The following is a 22,371-nucleotide window of genomic DNA, read 5'->3' as shown; positions in this document are numbered from 1 at the left end:
ATGTGATCAATCTATAGACACGTTATTCTTAATATTCAATGCATATGCCAATGATATTTTAGTCTCCTGGTAACATTGCTAATGATTTGCCATCATGAAACAGAGAAAGATTGAAATTATTTCACCGGATTCTGAAACAGTATGAAATCAAGTGAGGGTTACACTGATTTTGTAAAAATGTACTGCTGGTTGCAATTCTCCCTGTATTCAGCAAACCATGAAATAACACTTTATCACACTTCTGGCACTTGAAAACAAAAGAGCAATCCAAAGACTTCCGACAATATCTAGCAGAAAGGTGAAAGTGCCGAAACACAGGACTTCCTTTCTTCCCTCCTCGCAGTATCTGAATGTCCATAAAGAATCAGTTTAACAATTTTCCAGAGACCAGTGGAAACATGGAAATTAATTATTGCAGTCACCTCATTACTCAACTGTCAGTGTTAATAGATGTTTAGCACCGCAATAAGAGCAGCAGCAGTGTATGATTTTATCATTGCAGATAAGTGCCTTTAAAGTGACAGCTCACCATGAGCAGCTGAGCCAGGTGCTGTGCCTCAGTGATATAGCTCAGGAAGCCCTTACGCTGCTTCTGGGGAGAGAGAGGGATCAGAGTACTACAGCTCCCTGACACTGGCTCATCTGAGCAGTTTATTCATGGCAAACCTGTCTTACATGAACGGTACGGAGCAATCACAGAGAGACATAAATCAAGTCTGTATGCAACACAGGGTAAAAGCAATAAAACATTAAGAAGGACGTACTCTGCCATTTCTTCTAAATTTCCAGAGGACAGGAATGGTTTGTCTGTTACATACCTTTGTGAAGCAAGCAATTTCCTCCCATGGCCTGGTACCTTCATCCTCACACTTCTTATTTTGGAAATAGGCTAATCTATTAAAAAAAATAAAAATGGTTGTGGCTGGTCAGAGGCTAGATGTCCTGGAACCACACCTCAAAGTTCTTGTTAAAGACGCGAGTCCTTTCTTCATGTGGAAATCCATTCCCAGACAATACAGACTTCTCAGAAAAGTGTGTCTAACTGTAATTGAACACTGACAAGACAAAGGAGTGGGTTGTTGTTGCTGTTACTGTTGTTATTATTATTTTTATGGAAGAAAGTGCATAGTGAAAATGATCTGACAATACAAGACCTGCTGCTCATCCTTTTTTGCCAAAGGTTGAGTAATGCTTCAGAAGAGGCCAGGTTTAGCTAACAAACAATAATTGTTATAAACTCATAACTGTCAGAGCTTGCCTATACAAGATGAAACATTTTACTGACCTTTGCTAAAGTTTCAAGGCTGTTATATAGTCACCCAGACAAGAAAAGTCTTTGATTTGGGGCTTCCAATGCTGAAGCTCTGTTTACTCAAGCTGGTTTCATTGGTTTGTTTCTATAGACTTTGTTCTGCAGACCTCACTTTCTCCCTCTCCTTTGGCACTTACAAGTCTCAAAGTGTCAGTTGAAAAGGAATTTTGAGTGTCTGTAATTCACTGAAGAAACTTTCCAGGCTGCTGAGGAGATAGATGAGACACTAACACTGACAGAATAAATCCTTCAGCACCGATAAACTGTATCAGTGCTTGCTTATTGAGTTTGGGTCTTTTTTCACTGTTCAGACTGATGGCAACTTATCAAGTCAGTGCTACATAGGGTTGATAGCACGCTTACTAGCTGACAAATTCTCAAAGCCACATGAAACTTTAAGCCTGTATAAGAAGGTAACCAACATGTTGTCTCTTTCTTCCCTATGTCAGCTGCAAACCACACAACGTGCAGGGACAACCTTTGCTCTCAAATTGCATACATCATTTCTAATGCCCTTAGAGCAGTACCTATGCACCTATACATTTCTTCATCCTGGTTCCCAGCCCAGCAGGTAAAGAAGACCTTTAAAAGCATAGCACAATCATTTCAATGTAGTGGCAACTGGGCTATGTAGAGTGCCCTGAGGCTGGTACCAGATCTAAAACTTCTGGTGCATGTTGTAAGACTGAAGCACCAATTCACTACTTTAGTGTTGAGCCTTGCATCTTCTCAAAAGTGAATTCAGAAAGCTGCTGGAGTTTCATTTCTCTGTGGGAAACAGAGATGGCACAATGCCTGTAGTCTGTGATGAATGTTAGCAATGTAAACTACTTTAGTACCTTGTGTCTTTGGAGGCTCCATTTGCAGATTTTCTTGCTTTGGCTGAATTGCAGGCAGGATTCTGCTATAGCAAAACTTCCACGTGACTCGATTGTGCCTTCTGTGGTAAAGCATCCTCCTGATTGTCAGCAGTTAAGCTGTTCGACAACAGAGCAAAAACGAAATATGTCTGGTGCTGGGGGACATGAATGCATAAACATCCGATAATCTTGCTTCTCTGCTGCAGTCACGGGCATTGAAATTTGTCACTGAGGATTGTCAAATATGCTGTGGTATTCAGCGTGGAAAATATTACACCAGAATACCTTGGTTAAATAGTGATAAAACTGAAATATAACCATATGCTATTAAGTGAACAGTCAGCAGAAACTGTTGACTTTTGGCATGTCAAAGTCCATGAGGTAGCTTGTGTCTTTCAGGGTAGTGTAGGACAACCAGGACAAGTAATTCTGGTACACAGCTGGGACAGAACTAGCTACTTCCCCCACCTCAGCTCATAGAAAGGAATAATTTATTCTATGATAAGAAAATATGACTTTTGTAGCTGTTCTGTGAGGAGCAGAGCTTATTTTAAAGTATTACCTCAGAAACTGACTCCCCACAGTGCATCGCTTGCTTTAATATGAGTCCCTAGAGTTAAGTCCTCAGTGCATAGGTCCCCTGCTGGCAAACACAGAAGTGAAACTCTGGACCACAGGTTTCAGAAATGGTGTAAAGAAATTAAGTCACAGCAGCAGTGAATTTTTGGATGATAGAAAGGGATTTGACTTATCAACTTACCTTTCTGGCTGCTATTTGTTTATTCCACATGATAACATGTCAGTCATGTTGTGTCAATGGTTCCTGCAGTGAACAGAAAGTTTCTTTGGTATGTCTTTATATGCAAATAAAAAGCTAATACTGCAACTGTGATAATTTAGGAAGATGTACTTTCCAGAAACTGTTTTAAATTTCAGATTTACTCTTCAATTCCCCTACCTTTGTTCTTTAGTCTTATTATTGCATCTTTACAACTGAAGGCATTTTTCCTGATTTACTAGATCATAGTAAATGGTTTGGGTTGGAAGAAACCTTAAAGATCATCTAGTTCCAACACCACTGACATGGGCAGGGACACCTTCTGTCCTTGAAAAGAAATTCTCTGAGTATTTCTAAATACTGTGTATTGCACTTTTCATCACATATAAATTGGTGGCTATTAGCATTCCAGAGGCAATATGTCTACCAAGCTGACTGAAGCAAGGATAAATTATATGGTTCATGCTGCACAAATTCTCTTCTTTATATAAACACACACACCTATGTGACTATCTAAGTTCATTACAATAATTTATTATAAATAGTGGATAATGTTCATCAACCTAGCATCAGATAGCTACATAATCTACTCATTTAAATTAAAAAAATAAATTGGGAAAAAAAACTTTTATTTTTTTTTAACTGTGTCCTGGCTGAATAAAGATAAATTCTAATTATTAAAACACCCTGAATACAAATTTCCTGAGGCAGTATTTTCCAGTGAAATATACAGCAACATTTCCATTAATTTCAAAGGTGAACAGTTTTGATGAATACTGTGGGTTTTGTAAATACAAACCAGACACAAATAACAAGGGCCTAATAGGCAAACAAATGAACCTCTAAGGGTAGGTGCCTTCAGGCAAAACTATGAAATTATGTTACCAATGAATTTATGGCAAACACCTGCTAACACACTTCAGTATTTATATTTCAACAAAACCATTACATTTAACAACAAATCTCACCCTGCTTTGTATGACTCCATGAGACTGAAAATGAGGAAAGTGACTGTCAGCTTTGTGCTCCATCAGTCCCAGTGCTGCCAGCAAATATACCAGCTTCCCTTGTGATGGGGAAAGCCTCAGGGACTGTGCTGTCCACAGGGGATCACTGCAGGAGGGCTGTGCTGGGTGTGCTGCCCAGCCCAGGTGCACAGGAAAGAGAAATAAGCAGATACTTAGTGTGTAGAAGAATCAGTTTTCCAAATGGGACAACACATAGCCTTTTACTCCTCCATACCTGAACAAGTTTTTTACTAAGCTGATACGCTGTGTAGTTATAAATTTGTCTGTATTTCCACTGTTTCCACAGCCTTAGTCTTGAGCTACTTGAGGTTTTGACATGGCTGGGTCTGGGTATACAAGGTGCATTTCTGAGCGGAGGCTTAGAAATCAGAACTCTTTTAAAGCGTAATTCCTGTGGAGGCAGGGGAGAGAGGAAACAGCTTAAGCTATCATTTGATGCATCCTCATGGCTAAAGCATAGTTTCAAAACTAGTCAAAGGTTTATAATTACTGGAAAATAAATATCTGGACTCAATGACAATAAAAATATTGAGATTGTTTATTAACAACAACCTCTCACACAAATGGAAGGTAAAATGAAGATTCTGGCATTTCTGGCAGAATTATTCAATGTGGTAAACTATGACAGAATAGAGCTGGACTTCATGATGGAGTTCTCTTCTAGTCCTAGGACTGAGGTTCCTATAAACCAACAATAACTCAGAGATACAAAGCTGTGTCAGGAAGGGCAGACAGAGACAGTTATCTGCATACACCAAAGGAAACCTCACTTCTATGCATCCACTCCTACTGCAAAAGTATTACGTTGATATGCATGAATTTTTTTTGCCTCAGGAGGCTTATTTTGTCTTTTCTTGACTGCACTATTACACTTATTTAAATATTATTTAAATTCACATCCTGCCATCCAAACATAACAAAGCCTAGAAAGGAATTTAAGATGATATAGAGCAAGCTAAAGTGATCTTCAATTTTTAATCCCTGTCTTCCCATTCTAAACAAAAAGGATGAATGTATCTTCAGCAAGTGAATCATTGCTGTGGCATTATAAATTTCCAGATGGTTCTAGCAATAACTGAATGACTTCATATCTCTGATGTAACTCCCATCAAATTACTGGTACTACATCAGGAATTAATTTGCCTTAGATTTGTACAAGTCAAACAGAAAACTGTAGTAACATCACTTTTCTACATTCTATTCATTAAAAATATAAAATACAGGAATTTATAAATTTACACAAATTATCTTTTTAGTAAATCACTCCATCAGCATGTAATGCATTTCAGTTATGCATGGTTGTTTAGTTACTCTCTGAAGTTATTTCTCCTTCTCAAATTTTCAGAGTCTAAGTGACTTTTTTAGACTAGACTCCTTTTACACAATCTGAACCGGGCAAAAGGAGTTACACCCTTAGTACCTAGTAAGATGGGGTGGAGGAACCTCAGTGAAGGATGATATTTAAACATAGCCGGTTTCTAATCACTCCATCCATAGTTTTTATTAGGATGTTACTCAGGTAACATAGAATTGAAACTTTTCCAGTTTCAGGCGTAATGTGTTTTGTTAAGCCCATTTTCATCTGAGATTTCACAGGTGGTGTTGCTTTTCCTGGTGGAGTACCTAGAGGAAAGGTCCACAGTGTAACAGTCTCAGTTCACAGGTATTGAAGAATTCTCTACTCCAAGAGTTTGCAACAAAATACACAGTAACAAGCAACAAATGAAGATAAACACCAAACAGAAAAGGCAAGGAATACAAAATACCTAGGAAATAATTCTATTATAGTAAACACCTTAGTGCTAGACGATGAGAAAATGAACATGAGCCTGCTTCAGTGTGCGCTTGCAGCCCAGAAAGCAACCGTATCCTGGGCTGCATCAAAAGGAGCATGACCAGCAGGTCGAAGGAGGTGATCCTGCCCCTTTATTCTGCTCTCGTGAGACCTCACTTGGAGTATTGTGTGCAGTTCTGGTGTCCTCAACATAAAAAGGACATGGATCTGTTCGAACAAGCCCAGAGGAGGCCACGAGAATGATCAGGGGACTGGAGCACCTCCCGTATGAAGATAGGCTGAGAAAGCTGGGACTGCTCAGCCTGGAGAAGGCTGTGTGGAGACCTCCTGGCAGCCTTCCAGTATCTGAAGGGGGCATATAGGGATGCTGGGGATGGACTCTTCATTAGGGACTGTAGTGGTAGGACAAGGGGTAATGGGTTAAAACTTAAACAGGGGAAGTTTAGATTGGATATAAGGAGGAAATTCTTTCCTGTTAGGGTGGTGAGGCACTGGAATAGGTTGTCCAGGGAGGTTGTGAATGCTCCATCCCTGGCAGTGTTCAAGGCCAGGTTGGACAAGACTTTGGGTGACATGGTTTAGTGTGAGGTGTCCCTGCCCATGGCGGGGGGGTTGGAACTTGATGATCTTAAGGTCCTTTCCAACCCTAACTATTCTATGATTCTCTGATTCTATGATTCCTGGATCTGGAAAAGCACCGTGCAATGGCTTTGTGGATCTGTCCAGCAGGTTCCAAATATGTAAACATCTAGATGGCAGAAAATGCCAGAAAACTTGAAAGAAAACTACTATTGTAGCTGCTGAATTCATCTTCATAGAGAAAATGTGGGGGTTATATTCACTCTGACTATAGATTAATGCAGTTCAGGGAGCAAAGCAACCAGATCTATTTTCCATCCTGCTGAATATGTAAGTTCTTATTAGGACTGAAAAAAAAAAAATATCAAAACCCAAAAACTAAAATACCTACACAGATTTTTGTCAAGCTTTCTATTTTCATTAATTTTTAAAACTTTTTTGGGCTTCACCTAAGTCCTGAAGGTATATTATTAAAATGCTATGAGGTAGACTGACATGGATGCGTGGATGGACGGATGGATGTATGGACAGACAGACATATATGCACATAATCTGTTTGGAAATGAAGAACTCTGTGACATAATGTCAATATCTTTATTAGAACTGCATAAAAATGCCTGCAATCTCTTACCTCAAACTTGACTTCTGAATCTCTCTAGGTATGCTCAGACCCAGGTTTAGAAAGCTGGCAGCCAAACACTGTTATAATACGTTTTTCAGTCATGGCTGAAGGCACATTGCACTATGTCTAAATATACCTTTCTCAGGATTGCAGAGTGAGAGGATTATTAAAATTAAGAGAATTGATATTTGTACACTGGAAAAAATAATTGCTTACTCCATGAAGTGCTGCAAAATGATGATTGACTTGAATATTATGTTAGTGAACATTTGTAACACAGTGGATAATTTTTCAATTACAGTTTTTTATGACATTATTAAAGCTAGGTCACTTATTGCACTAATCTCCTCTGTTATGCCTCCTTCTGTAATTACATTAGTTACTAAGTACAGTGTTTTTTAAAGAAATTATGTTTGCCATTAAATATTTCAACCTTACCTATGACGAGATCAGCATTAACAAGCTGCTATCAGTATTGTGGGAAGATTCATGAACAATGAATTAAAACATGGAAGAGATAAGTTACAACTTTAATTTATTTTAACCATTCTTTATTTTTATCTTGTGAAAGTTAAAAAAATGCTTCTTTGAAAAAAAATAAAATCTGTCTTTTAAAGGTATATGCAAATATACACATGCAAAAATAGGTATCAGGGGAAGAGCAATGCGTCTTCTCATTCTTCCTATATGTACAGTAAATTGCACCAGTCTCAGCATATTTCTTTGCAAGCAGGAATACTACTGTGGATAAAAGAAAGTCAGTGAACATAATGTACTATATTTGGAAGTTCAACTGTAAGGCATAAAATAAGCCCTTTGCAAGATATTTTCAGTAAAAATAAATATTCAAAGAGAAAGGTCCAATCAGACATCAAAATTAGATAAATCGATAGAAAAATAGAGATCTAATAATCATATAGCTTTTGCAGCAGAATGAAGTGGATGCTGTTTTTCTTTAGGGACATACAAATTGTAGTCTGTGAAGTAGCAATCCTAGGCAGGAGCAGACACCAAAGAATCCAAAACCCACAGAGAAATAAGAGGAAAATATTGCTATTAAGGTTAATAAAAACTCACATAGGATAATGATTCACTCCAGATGCATTGAACGAAATCAAGATACTGTGCTGTATCACTGCAAAATGACTGCTAATGTCAATAAGGACATAATTTGAAACAGTCTGTTTCTCATAAATTTTATGAACTCTAAGCTACCAAGATCCCTTAGAGGGAAAGATCAGTGAGTTTGTCTACTGAAGTTATATTAGGAATTAAAGAAAATCGCATGTATTCATTCAGGTGGGAAGAAGAAAGATAAATTATTCTAAGGTTACAAGCACTGGTATTCCGAACACTCAGGAGGAGTTATAGCAGATATAGAAGAGAAACTATACAAAGAAAAACCCTGGACCAGGTACCTACTCTACTGAGCCCAACTACAGTTCTGCCACTGGCTTCTGGTGGGATGAGGACATCCAATGACCACTGTCAATAGCAATCATAAATATTTACATTAAGAAACACAGACTAGAATCATTGCCCAAGAAAGTTAATGAAGTTTAAACAAGAAGAACATAAAAAAGAAAGAAATGGTTTTCTTTTCCCCACCGTTTTCATCTATTTAAGGTGCTCAGTGAAGCTAAAAATCAATACATATATGAGATAGAGCAGGTGTCTCTAAGACCAGAGGAGCAAGTGAAAATTTGAGAAATCTCAATGAATTGGAATAAAGTGTTGATGGTAGAAAGCTGAAAAACTGTTTTACCGTAAGCTTTTGTAATGCAAGAGCAAACCGTGTAAGTACTCCCAGGTATAAATTAAATGTTTTTTCCGCGACTTCTTCAAGGATTTTCAAAGATTTTCAAATTCTTAAAGTTAATCTTAAGGCTTTTCAGGAGAGGCTACGCAAATAGAAATTGATGTAGCCTAGACAACCCTTGCTGGCCCAACAGAAAGCTCAAGATTGTCATTTGAGTATTTATGATGCATATTTCTGTCAGACTCATAAAGCAGCTTTCTCTTGTTGAACAAATGTGAAACAACTTCCTACAGCTTCATTTCTACTATAAAAGGAAGTGTTGAACTCTTTATTGCGTTATATCTACCTTCTCCTTGTACAACTTGACAGATTTCCATGAAGTCTTACTTAATTTTAAATGCATATAAAAAACCATGATCTTATGAGGGAAGTCATCAAAGTCACATAGGATAAAAGTGATAGTGATATTGTAAACTATAAAATAGAGCCTGACAGTCTGTCCAGAATGTGGATGCAATGATTTCCTTCAAAGTTAGAAAAATATACTAGCATAAAAATGCTGTTATTAAAAAAAAAAAATCAGCTCCTCTAAGTTGAGAATATAAGAGCATATGTTTAATAAGAAATGTATTGCCCTGATGAGACCAGAAATAGAAATTAAAATAACGTTTTGTGCAGCATTTAAGGAGAAAATATAAAACAAAAGTGAAAACAGGCCTTGTCTTTCTTTTTTTTTTTTAAATTAAAAAAAAACAAAACCAAACCACTGAACAAGTAAAAAGCACCCCTAAAATTCTAAATTCAGTCATGCAGAAAACCAGAGGTACTGCTCCAAAAGCCTCTGAAATTTGCCTTCAGTCTTTTAAAAGACACTAACATGATGTACTATACAAAAACACATTAGGTTTAACTATTTCCCAGTATTTTCTGCTGTGTTTCATTAGAGCAAGGAGGCATTTGAATTGATTCTCTTTTCAACCTCAGGAGGTTGAAAAGCTTTTAAAGGAGGCTTTTTGCACACTTTTTAATATTTTTTTTCTTGTGTCCCTATGCACCAGCTACTGTGTATCTACATTATCTTTTTAGCACGTTTTTTAACTGACAACAACCTCAAGACTACTCAGATAATAAGGTGAAAAAAGAATGGTTCTGACATTCACACTTCACACGTGATCTCCCATCATTGTTTATAGATGTCCATTTCCTTTTCATGTTCATTTGATATTGAGGCAAGTACAAATTCTGTGTGTATCCTAAGACCTTCTCTATTCTTCTATACGGAGGGCAAGCCCTTCAAATAAATAAGGACTAACAAACTGTAGAGTTATTTATTTTAAGCTTTACTAGCCCATTCCAGGAAACTTTAATACCAGCAGATTTACTGCATCCCACAGTGGTCCATGATTCTTCAGTGTAGAGACTGATGTTTCTCTAGTTTGGTTTGGGTTTCTTTTTTGTCTTGTACTTTTATTACAAATAGCTTTGGCAGCCATATTTGAGTGCCAATGTTATTTGTTCTAGCACATTGAATGTAAGAGGTCAAGATCACCTGCACTACTTTGTGTTTACTCACTATATATATCCAGGCATCTAGCCGAAGTCACACATATTGTCAGAACTGAACACTTGCACAAAATTGCTTCTGAACTATCTACTCATCAAAACTGATGCTGATTTCCTAGCATTGACCTTCCAATGGTGCAGAAAATTTTTCGTGCTTAAAGCACTGTTTTCCAGGGAAGGAACTTCCATAATTTTTTAGGAAGAAAATTTGGAGATACATTTCCATATCTTCAGTGAATTTGATAGAGCCTACTAAGAAGAAAGCACAATAGTACATGTCCATACTGCTTATTACTCTACAGTACTGTCTTTTTCCTGGTCTTGATAGGAAGGTTTGCCACTGCTTTAATCAGGTACAGAGACAAAGGACACTCAGAAAGGTAGGCCAAATTAATAGCTTTTTCTTAGCATAAATTCATACATTCATTCATTATAAGTCCAGAAGAGACCCCAGTGATTTTGGGGGTCTGACTTCTATACAGTAGGCCTTCCTGAATTAATTCCTTTACAAAGCAGAACACACCATATAAAAGCACAAAAATGCATTATATAAAAAAGTACTGAAACTATATCCAAACACCTTTGGTAAACCTAGACATTTTAACCTGGATGAGGCCAGGTTAAAACAAGGTAAAAACACCTTAAGGTTACAATTACTGCATGAAGATTTTTCAGTTTTTATGACCTATAACACAGCATTCCTGCAATTTAAAGCCAGAATTCTATGACAAAACAATCTTCTACTTTTTAAAGTACATTCTTATGTGATTATAAGGGTCTTTTTCACTTTTTTGAAGGCCTGAAGAACTTCTGGTCTCAGCTGACAGCAGTCAGCTGCCTAGAAATTAACCCAGCTCTTTAGAGACTAAAGTGGGAAAAGTTTTCTACATTTACATGTCTTCAGTGTTATGAAAAGACTAAAGTGTGACAGAAGATTAAATCTGCATGCCATACTACTGTGCTCCCATCATGAAAATGTTCATAGCTGATGTTTTCAACCTACAGGTCCCACACTGGTACATGAAGAGCCTGGACTGCCTGATGGCATTTCATATCAAATCCAAGCAGTTCTGGAGGCACTGTGAGAGACTTAATTCTTGAAGGATGAGGTGTGCTTCAATTCTTGCTATTGGGACACGGTGTCAAAAGAGAGATTTTTGATCTCTCTTATCCCTTTATCAGATACTTTTTCCTAAGTGGCTTAGATTCAAACAGTTTGGATGTGAAAGGAGTTTGATACACATCATGGGTTGAAGCATGCTCTTGAGAGGCAGAACATATGTACTCTGTATCTACTGAGACTATGGAAACCTTCTTTAGTGATGGGAAACTGGTAATATTAGTAAGTCAATGTTTAGACACTCATTTAAGCAATGACTTTTGATGGACCTACAAACTGGCTTCTAAGTCTTAATTTTGAGTGATTTTTTTATAGAAGTTAATGTGGAAAAACTTTTAGATGGATTTATCATAGAATGGTTTAGGTTGAAAAGGACTTCAAAGACCATTAAATTCCAACCCCCTGCCATGAGCAGGAGCAACCTGGAACTAGACCAGGTTGCTTAATGCCCCATCCAACCCGGTCTTAAACGCTTCCAGTGATGGGGCAGCCACAGCTTCTCTAGTTGCTGTGACATTCCATTATGACTGTGCTTATCACCCTGACACTGAGGAATTTTTTCCTAATATCTAACCTAAATCTACCTATTTCTAAATTGACCTAATATCTAAATCTACTTAATATCTAAATCTACCTAATCCATCTAGTCTAATTCATGACACTTATCTTCTAGTTCCAGAAAAACCCTGTTCCAAATTAGCATGACACTAATGGACAATTAATGATGTTACCTGGTAAATTCCTCCAAGCAATGGATAAGAATTACTTATTGACTTTGGAGGAACCAAGTTTTATCTCCTCACACAATAACATACTTCATTATTTTGTATTAATATCATTTTTAGAAATGTAATACACACATTTCTGCTAATGCTGCTCAATCTAATGTATTAAACAAGATCTTAAAATGCCATTAATGTAATACTACGTTACTGAAGATATTAGTCATTGTCATCACTGTTTTGCAACTGATGTTTGAACAGAGCCACAAGATCTAGTAAGAAAATTCTGCTATTTTCCAACGCAACCCAATAAGTACGCAAAGCTAAAGATAAGTCAGGTAATACTCTTTTTATAGGAATATGGGTTTATGAGAACAAGCTGTTACCTTTCAGTTCCTAATTTGGGATTCAGTCTGTCACTGTTTTTAGTCAGCTCAGTTTCACAATTCACTTCTTGAAAGGATGCTTTGGGAAAGGAAATACAGCTTAGCTTTGAGTAAAGCAAGGATATCAGCTTCTACTAGGCTTCAATATAAAGGCGAACAAAGTATTTGAAGTAGTTGGGAGCTGTAGCTCTAAAGTGATCAGGAGATCAGATCTTGATAGGCATAAAACTATACAACTGCAGAAAGGAGAAGCAAAACAAATTTAAACTATTCTCCTGTAAGTGCTGAAAATGCCCCTCTCCCATCCTGAAGCACATTTCCTCGCTGTGCATGGCCACTGGCCTAAAGTATTTCATTCTGTGTTTTAAAATAAGAGCATTTCTCACACTGATATTTGTTTTCATTTCAGTCAGCAAATAGCAAGAGGCAAAGACCAAATAATCCTTCAGATAAGCCATCAACAATTAAATTTCCTGGCACAATTTGTTTATTCAGTCTGGGCCAGTTAAAGACTTGTCCTCTGCCAGTTGGTATGAAGGCATAACTTTCAGGTATGTCTGATGCAGAGGTATGCCTTCTGGCAGACTAGAGCAAAACTTTTTACGATTCTTTATATATTCTATAACTAATTCAACAAAAATACTTACGAAATGAAAAGCTCTGAAAGTCACTTACCATATCAGCCTTTGGGTACTGTATAATAGTTTTCCATTATGGACTGAAATTAAATTGTTATAAAGAAGCAGTAATTTCATAGTTAGCCACCCAGAAACTTGGTCATGTTAAAACAGAATTTTAGAAAATTACAGGTAATATTATTCCTGAATGCAAATTAATGTCAATATTGTTAGCCCCATGGGATAGGAGCTCAAAGAATTTTGCAGGAGTCAATAGTCACGGAGAGCCACCATGATCAGCCTGGATCTCAGAAATGAAGCTGTGTACATGTAATTCAGTACAGGAACATACGCATTGATACATAAGAAATAAATGGATTTTTTTGACATTCCATTACGACTGTGCAGCCTATGGTTTCCTGAGGAATTAGAATAGCAAACGCATAGTTTTGTACAGTACGTGAAAAGTATCCCAGGAGCACTGGAGCTTCAAGTGTCTTCTGAAAGTCATGCCCCAGAAATAAAGCCACATTAAATAATGAAATGCTCTCATTCTCCTTTTATTTTAGCCATTTATCCATGAAGGTTTAACTTTAATACACTCAGTAATTTTAATGGAGTTTGACTGGATCCATTTTTGCACTTGAACTGACCAAGACATAAGAAAGAGCCAATGACTTGGAAAAGGTTTCACAGTTAGGCAGCGAGGATGCATGTTTCACGTTCTCTCCTCGAAACGATACCCATAGCAGTAACAACTTTCCCATAGAAAAGCTCTAACCAACCAGCCAATTATGATAAATCAACATCAACAACAATAAAACCAAATTACTAACATTTTAAGAGTAAACCTTGTGTAAAGAGCTTCACTTCAGAAAGGACAATCCAAGCCTTCAGACATGCCATCAGCTCAGTATAGAAGGTAAACAGGTATTGTAATGATGAACACTGGCACAAAATCATAAGATCCTCTCTTTGACAATTACTTCATTTTATCAACCTTCTATCAGCTATTTATCAGCAAAGTATTTTGCACGAAGTGATTTTCAAGTGCAGATTTGTAACACAGTGAAGTCAAGCTGACAATGTATGTGAAATCCTTCCCTGAATTGAGGCCACAGCACTGCTGCATTAAAAAAAAAAAATAAAAAAAATTTAAATGTCATTTATTGATTTTAGATCCAAATATAAAAGCACTTAGTGAATTTCTCTGCTTTTCTAAATATTTTTAAGGGCCTTAGTGAATTAGTGAATTTCTCTGCTTTTCTTAATATTTTTAATTATTAATTAATTTAATATTAATAAAAATATTAATTTTTAACAATTATATAGCAAATAAGCATCACACCTAAAGCAAGTGCTGGCAAAACTCCTGAAATAGTGTTACTATCTATGAACATAAACGTGATCTCAGTTTAATATGTAATGATAATTTCATTTTATATATAAGATGTTATATTTTGAAAACAATCACTTTGAAATACTGCTTTTGTTAACCCTTTAAGAGACTTTTAAATTTGTATTTAGAAGCTTACAAAGACATAAAGCTTATACCTAAAGCCATATTAACTGCCTGAGAAAAACACTTTCGTTCAGCTATTATTTTTTTTCTTTTTCTTCTATTCAACGGTCTTACACCATTCACATTTTCAAATCATTTTATGTCTTAATGGTTCATCCCACAACCCACAGATTCTCTTCTTGCAAGTGTATTTCAATTAGCATTTTTAACTAACTATTGAGCATTGGCATGGCCGTTACTGCACTGATTTTCTGAAGCAGCTACTCCATTTTCTGGCTTACCGGCCAGATCACAAACCGCGGCTGTACTATGATACAGAGCACTTCTGATAAAGCAGCATAAACCTTAAAATACTGACAAATATCTTGAGCCTTGCTGGTTACCAGCTATTCACAATAAGCACTAAGGAATCATGTGTCCACTTATAGTCATAGTGCTCAGACGGAAAGTAAAATTAAGGTGGATTTTAATTGACATTTTCCAACTGCATGGGAGAAGATGAAAAATTAATTCAGAATACTTCTGTTTCTTTTGAAAAAATTTGATGTCTTTTTAGATTGTTTTGAAAAATATTCACTTTTCTACTGAACTGAAGAGATTTATCTTCTTGGGTAAAATTACTGAAGGTGAGAAACTGCAAAAGATTTTTCTCTTTGCAATGATATGTAGAAATGTCATGCTTTAGCTTTGCCAGTGCACCTTTTAGAGACAGTTTGGGAAATCTGTAGTACACAGCGCAATAGCAAAATAGTATTTTATTACAAATGCTATAGTACTATTTTTTTCAGTTTTCAATTCAGCAATTAATGAGAACATTATAAAACGATTAAAGCAGATGAGCAAAATGGATGCTAAGTATAAATGAGAGGATGACAAGTAAAAAAAAAGGCTGATCATCAAACAAAGCACTGTTATAGATGGGAGGCAATATACAAAGATAAGCAAAATTTAGACTGACATACACATTATGAATTAGATGAAGAAATGTAAATAAAAGACTTGACAGTCATACAGAGAAAATGAAGGAAGGGAAGAGGAAGAGAAAAGCTTGGCAGCTGTGGAGGACAGCCACAGAAGAGACTAAAAAACAATATAAAAAAGACAAACCACCAGTTAGGAATGATAAAATAAAAGGAGATTTCTGCATCTAAAATGGAATTAAAACAGAAGTTAAAGCATTCAGATGGAGGGGATTCATCCCTATGAGAGTTCTGAAAAGTCTGACAAATGAATCCATAGCTCACCTAATTTGGATTTGTGTATCAAAAAAGCTGGCACCAATAATGGAAAGCTACTACATAAAGATCCCTACAGCTACAGGGGAAAGTTAGTTTCAGAATCAGAGGCTTGTTATACTTACCTCAGCGGTGCAGAAAGGTAATAATACAGATTTCTGAGGAAAGCGCAACTTAAAAAAAAAAAAAAAAAAAAAAAAAGAAAAGCAGAAAACCAAAATGTGGTAAAATACTATGCAGATTAAAAAAAAAAAAAAAATCAGTTAAGATTACCTTGACACTTTCCCTTGATTAGATAACTGCTTTTCTAGACAAGGGGAAGGAAGCTTGTCAGTCTGTTTGGATTACAGCAAGGTATCTGATGTAGTATCACATGGGAAATTAATAGTTATGCGGGAAAAATGTAGCTCTAGTTCAAGAACTGTAATGTTAGGAGAAACACGCTAAGAGAAAAATATAACAAGCTATGTTATCAGTCTAGACACATTTTAATATATCTGAGATTCTTGATAGTTTGTCTTGGTTTGGTCTTATTTAACATTTTCATTAGTCATCTCAGTTAATAAGCAGAGTGTGCTAATATAGTTTGCTAGTGATACAAAACTGGGACACACTATAAAAGGATCTGAATATCATTCAATAAGCTAAGCACATTAAAAAAATTAGAGTAATGGCAACAATTGAATAAAAGAGATCAGACTCAGCCAGCTGGTACTAAACACAGGGATATTCTTTTAGGAGCAAATAAACAGACATCTAGACTGGCCAGCAATGGCCATGTAAACCCCTTGTCTACCCCACATCCCCAAATCTATTCAATTTGCCCTAAATTATTCCTAACAGAGAAATATTTTAATTTTTTTTCTAATCATCTCCTACATTCAAGATCTCACATTCTCCTTGGATAATGCATTATACAGCATACTTTTTTCTTAGTGCCAAATTTCCATTTAATGTGTGTACTCCTTGTTTCATCATTCAAATCCTAAGGAAAATGTTGAGTAGTATCTGACATAGGTAGGCTTTCTGAAGTCATCCTCAGTTATATCTATGTACAAGAAAGATGGAGTTAGGCTGGAAATAAAGCAGAGAGGGGCTAGTCAGTTAAAAAAACACATTGAGAGTCTATCACATGGCAAAAAAGTGGAAAAAGAGAGATTTACTCTCAATTATATTTTAGATATAAGAACAAAAGGAATTAAACTAGCTATGAATGTAAGTAAGGTTGGAAAAAAGATTTCTAGCCATGAGAGCTACTTTCTGTTAATAGGAGCATCAGAGACCAAAAAAGAACCCTGTTTCTAAGGTGTAGCTCAATGAGTTGTTAATGAAGTTACATGAAGGGCTATCTGAGATAACTGGAACAAGAATTAGTCACAATAAAGGCAGACCTCTGCTCCTCTGACAACTCAGGAAAGAGCTCTAGGTCCTGGCCCCAGTCTGGCCAGCTGCAGCAGGGAAAGCACATGACAAAAGTATATCCAAAAGGATGTTCAAAGTCCAAAGAGGCTTAACTGTGAGGTTCTAGCAGCTCTGTACATCACATGAGTGAACTGCAGATTTGAAATACTTCAAAAATGGCTCAGTTTAAGTCCACCTTCTCTTACACAGCAAAGCCCATTGCGTCACTAGATTTTAAGTTCTTCTCCAAAGGCTAGGTGAGCTAGAGCATCTCAAAAAAAAAGGCACCAGATTTTTTTGCAACATGAGCAAAACAGTACACTGCTCCTAGCTCAGCCCTTGAACACATCTGAAAAGTATCCCCTGAAGTTTTTCAACTAAATCTCAGCTTGAGGTAGACACAGTACATTGAAGGTAATAGCGTAAGCAGCGTGAGCTTAACAAATGCATGCACAACTGAAAAGAGGCCTTTATATTCTTTGTGTTGTCAGCTGGATGAATGTGCTAAGCAACAATAGGTGTCACTGCCACCTTGCCTGTGATGACAAAAATGTGGTCTCTAGACAAAAAAACCTTGCAGTATTAACAGATGGTGAAAAAAATGAAATGCCTACAACTGTTTTGCGAGGAGGCACGGGAAATACCAGATAATACTAAATGTATTGCATTTAAATTAAACAAACAGGAGTCTGGGCATTTAGTTCCTGCAGAACTAGCAAGCTACCAGGTATCAAACCTGGAACACTGTAGATGAGACCTTCCTGATCATATTTGACCCTGCAGGAATTTCTACGCTCTTTAACCACAATGTACAGCAGTGGTTAAAGCTTTTGCTGCTGTTGTTTTGGGAAGAAAAGATTGCAATAATAGGCCTACTACTGATGTGAAGCAATGCAGGCTGGGAATGTGACCCATAGGCATTTTGTGGATGTTGCCAATTCATCCCAGGGCAAGTTTTAGGTTAAGCACTCTTTTGTTGTGGTAGTGGAGGAAAAAGAGCTCTTCAGTTATTCACAGTGGTAACACAATGCTCTTGTCAAATGCTCTCATCAATTTGGCTGTAGCTTTCTAGATTCACTCAGTGGTATTAGCTCGGTCTCCATCTTACGAGGGTCAGAATGTATCAACTTCAGATGCTTCATGTTCAGTAGGTCACATAAGAGCAGAGGAGAGCCCAAAAATAAAATAAGAGCTTTACCTATGACTTTCAAAGGGGAAAACTGTCAGCTAATGACATTTTCTCAGTAGTGTTCAGAGGCTCAGAGAGCTCCATATCTTTTTGAGACAAATGTGTAATTTGCTGGCTAGCCATTCTATTAGAGTCATGCTTTAGATTATTCAAAGCTTCAAAGTGATTAAGGTACACTTTTTTATATAAACTTATCAGTAATCATAGACTGAATCAGGTCAAACTGTAAATTTAGACTTTGAATTTTTATTTCTTCTCATTGAGTTTCAATACAGAATCTTCTGTAGTCTAATCTGCATATGTTAAAAAGTGTAATTATAAAGCAATCCTTTATACAGTGAGTTCAAATGCAAATATTGGCTCATTCCTGAGTGCAGAGATTGTTTTGTGCAAGTGAATTGCAATTTAACTAAAACTACTATGCTCCTTCTGTTTTACTTAAATTAATGTAATTATTATCTGGCTGATTAGCTTGCAGAATGACTTGTTCTGTGATTCATTAACTGGGAAATTTTTTTCTGGATATAGAAGAATATGTGAACATGTACCTATTTGCAGCACAAATACTGATTAGGAACAGATCATGTGATCCAAGGAAATCATAATGATTTCTTTTAAAATGTCTTTTAAAAGAAAACTCTTGAGTCAGTAGAAATTAGTCTATTGTAAGGACTTTGAATTACTTGTCACCCTTGGAAAAAGCTGCTAGTTTTATAGGAGGAAGAGAAGAGAGGTACAAGGCAGCCTTCACAGTTCCTATCTGGTGCTATCCCCTTTCCATAAATCTGTCTTTCTATTTCTAGCACTGCCTTCTGTTTTATGGTCTCTAATGGCATTACATATTAATGCAAGGAAGGTAAGTGGGAAGAATGTTTTCAGTTACCAAACACATTCCCAGCCACTGATATATAGTCAATCCCCAGCATGAAATTATAAAAATAAGTCCATAAATTTTAAATCATCTTGTGCAGAAGAGATAACAAGAAGAATGTCCAGAGCATCCTCACTGTAGCAAAGAAGCACACTTGCAGTATTTGTTTTATAAGGGCTGCAGCTAATTGAGGAGATACACACAGAGTTACTTTTACGTTCCAAAACTTCTTTTGCCATTCTTGTTATGCTTTGTTATAAATTAAATATTTGCTGTTGCAAAGTCTCGGTATAAATGGGCATGGAAGCAAACCTGATTTATGCTCAATAAGAATCTCTGCAGAGCTAAAAAGCTCTTACATTTTTTCATTGTACACAAAATAATTTTCATGTTAGAGCACTTTTTATTTTTTTGTCATCGAGATTGCTGACTTTATAATCTTAAAGATTTGGGTGCACAGAAGAACTCCCCTTAATTCTGAGTTCAGTACTAAACCTGGCATGAATATCCAGGAAACAGATTGGATTTCAAACAGAAATTCTAAGATCCCAATACACCACTAAAAGATGCAAAGCTTTCTGGACTCCAAGTCCTTTTCCCCGTTTGTATTTAGGTCATCTAGACCTTGCTAAGGCTTCCCAAGAAGCTGGATTTAGAGTCCAAAGGCATTATCTACAAACAATTGTCCAAAGAAGTGTTGGATGTGGATATGACAACATTTCAGATGAAAAAGACATTCACAAAGTGACACATTGGCAAAGTATGAATAAAAAGAAAATTCTGAGAAGCTAATCCTATGTATTCCTCTATCATTGAAATCACTACTTAAGAAACTGGCAGAACAGGCTGTTCCTATTCTATAGGCAACACTATCAAATGCAGCAGCTGGGAACTATAATGAATGGACTGAAGCCTAGCCTATGTTTAATGTCTGAGGTCTGTCGTCTTCTCAACATGAGGCAAACCACTTTTTTTTTTCTCTTTGTCTGGGCAGAACTAGCTTGAAAAGATGTTGTTGGCAGGTCAACAGTGTATCGGTAATGCAAATTTTTTAAGATGGTCCTTGAGCAATTTCCAGTGATTATTTATTATTCTTGCAACATCTGGAATTTTACAGGCATTTGTAAATCAAGCAGAAGTCCACAATATTAGTAGAAATGGTCAAAAGCCTTATTTTGCCACATCTTGACTCAAAAGGTTCCTGATTGTTCAATTCATGATTATTTACTCTTTTACCATTAACAGGTTTGTCTTCTTCAAGGCAAATATCCCTATGTAGCTGAGATGTACCTATGTAAGCAGAGCAACAACTATGAATGGGATCTCCAAGAGCTGCAAAGAGAATACTGAGCAACAAGCTATGTTTGAACACACACTGACCAAATTAAGTGTAATAGTCTGAGTAGAGATAGATACTTGCAACTATAATTAAACTGGATGTTATAGCCTTGCTGTGAAAGCATTTTGTTACATTAATAAAGTTTTCAGTATCTTCATATGCCCTATTTAGCAGATCACAGGGCAGTGATACTGACTCATTAGGTGCCCTGGGGCCATACATTTTAAGGACAGTTTTGCAGTCAAGGCATGATACTACAGTTCAAAAACCCTGACATTTCTCCAGACTCCTGCTACAGACTCACCTTGAGACTGTCGTAAATGATCTGGTCTCAAAGCCCGAGATATTATCCAGTGAAACGATATTTCTTTGTTTAACAGATGTATTGCGCATCTTGCCTTTACCAACACTGTCAAATCAAAATATACAAAAATCATGGCCTATTTTTACCTCTCACACGCACCAAGGGATGAGATTAGAAAAAATGCCATTAGGGGAGGGTCTTTTTCTTTGCTATTATGTTTTCAACTTAGAATGTTCGTATTTTCCAGGTCTTCTCTGGAATCTGGAGAATTAGATTATATTTCTCAATGGCAGCTCTCTCCTGCGTTCCTGTGGATCTGGAAAAGATACAGTGAACCTCCTCACAAACCTATGTATCCTCCCAAAATATTTACAAGTAATAACATTCCAGTCCCAAATAATTCAACTCTTAGCAAGCTGTGTTGATACTAGCAATGGTCATGGGTTTGACAAACATACAAATACATTTGGATAAGAATGCACTGATTGTAATTCACAACCTGATAATCTCCCAGTTCCTTCAGTGGGCTTTCACTCAGGTGCTAAGAGTGTCTTGGGCAGTATTTGTTCCTTCAACAATACCTAATGTGGGAAAAGTACTGAGCCTGCTAGGAAAACACTTGTTTCCCAGGCCACTCTCTTTATCTAAGTTCCTCTCTTAACCACTGATGTCCTAAAAGCAGAAGGAGTCTCTCTTGAAAGTACAGTCAGACTACGGCTCTGAAGCTTCTACTTTTCTATCCAGAGCACATCTATAAAATTTGATATCCCTCATGAAATCTCAATGTATTAGTGGATGGAAAAATTAATCTTTTCACTTAGAAAGCACTTCAGAAGTGCGCTGACCACAGACTCAAGATAAATCTCCAATTTAACATTCTTATTTGATGATAGACTGCACCTCATTAAAAGGAATGTTGTATTAATGCTCATTTGAGCATATTACCCATAGCACTAAGCACTGTGATCTGTTACCAAGCACCAACAATATTTATCTTAAAGTCACTGACAGATCAACCCTGCACATATGGAAACCTCCCACAGCCTCAAAATCAATATGCTGGCTTATGGCTTAAATCAGCTTCATACTGAAAGAAAAAAATTTGCAAGGAAACATTAGTTGGATTCTCACCAAGACATTGAGGCTGATACCATGAACAAGTAGACTGCATTAGACAGTACTGTCCACTGCCAAGAACTTACATCTATCTTTCCAAACACTTCACAGCTATTTCAGAAGCTCATTCTTTGACATTCATTTTAGGCGATTCCTGTCTCTGGAGTCTTTCTGGAAATTAGGCGTATTGAACATATTCCCAAATCCTATATTATGTGGGTTTTGTTCCAAATATGTTCAAGATCCTTTGAGT

General features: G+C 36.7%; 1 long non-coding RNA gene across 1 annotated transcript; it reads right to left on the bottom strand.

Moving 5' to 3' along the window:
* Nucleotides 1-1,573: 1,573 nt before the first annotated feature.
* Nucleotides 1,574-2,996, bottom strand: LOC133219016 (uncharacterized). The gene is made up of 2 exons (XR_009727333.1): nucleotides 2,933-2,996; nucleotides 1,574-2,289 (listed from the first exon to the last, which is right to left on the bottom strand). It is a non-coding gene; the product is annotated as an uncharacterized LOC133219016 (long non-coding RNA).
* Between the last annotated feature and the right edge of the window lie 19,375 nt (nucleotides 2,997-22,371).

The sequence above is a fragment of the Neopsephotus bourkii genome, unplaced genomic scaffold (assembly GCF_033783945.1).
Source record: "Neopsephotus bourkii isolate Nb327-2 ecotype Australia unplaced genomic scaffold, CSIRO-AGI_Nbou_v1 NB_1292, whole genome shotgun sequence".
Classification (NCBI taxonomy): Eukaryota; Metazoa; Chordata; class Aves; order Psittaciformes; family Psittacidae; genus Neopsephotus; species Neopsephotus bourkii.
This window is presented reverse-complemented; position numbering and strand designations above follow the sequence as displayed.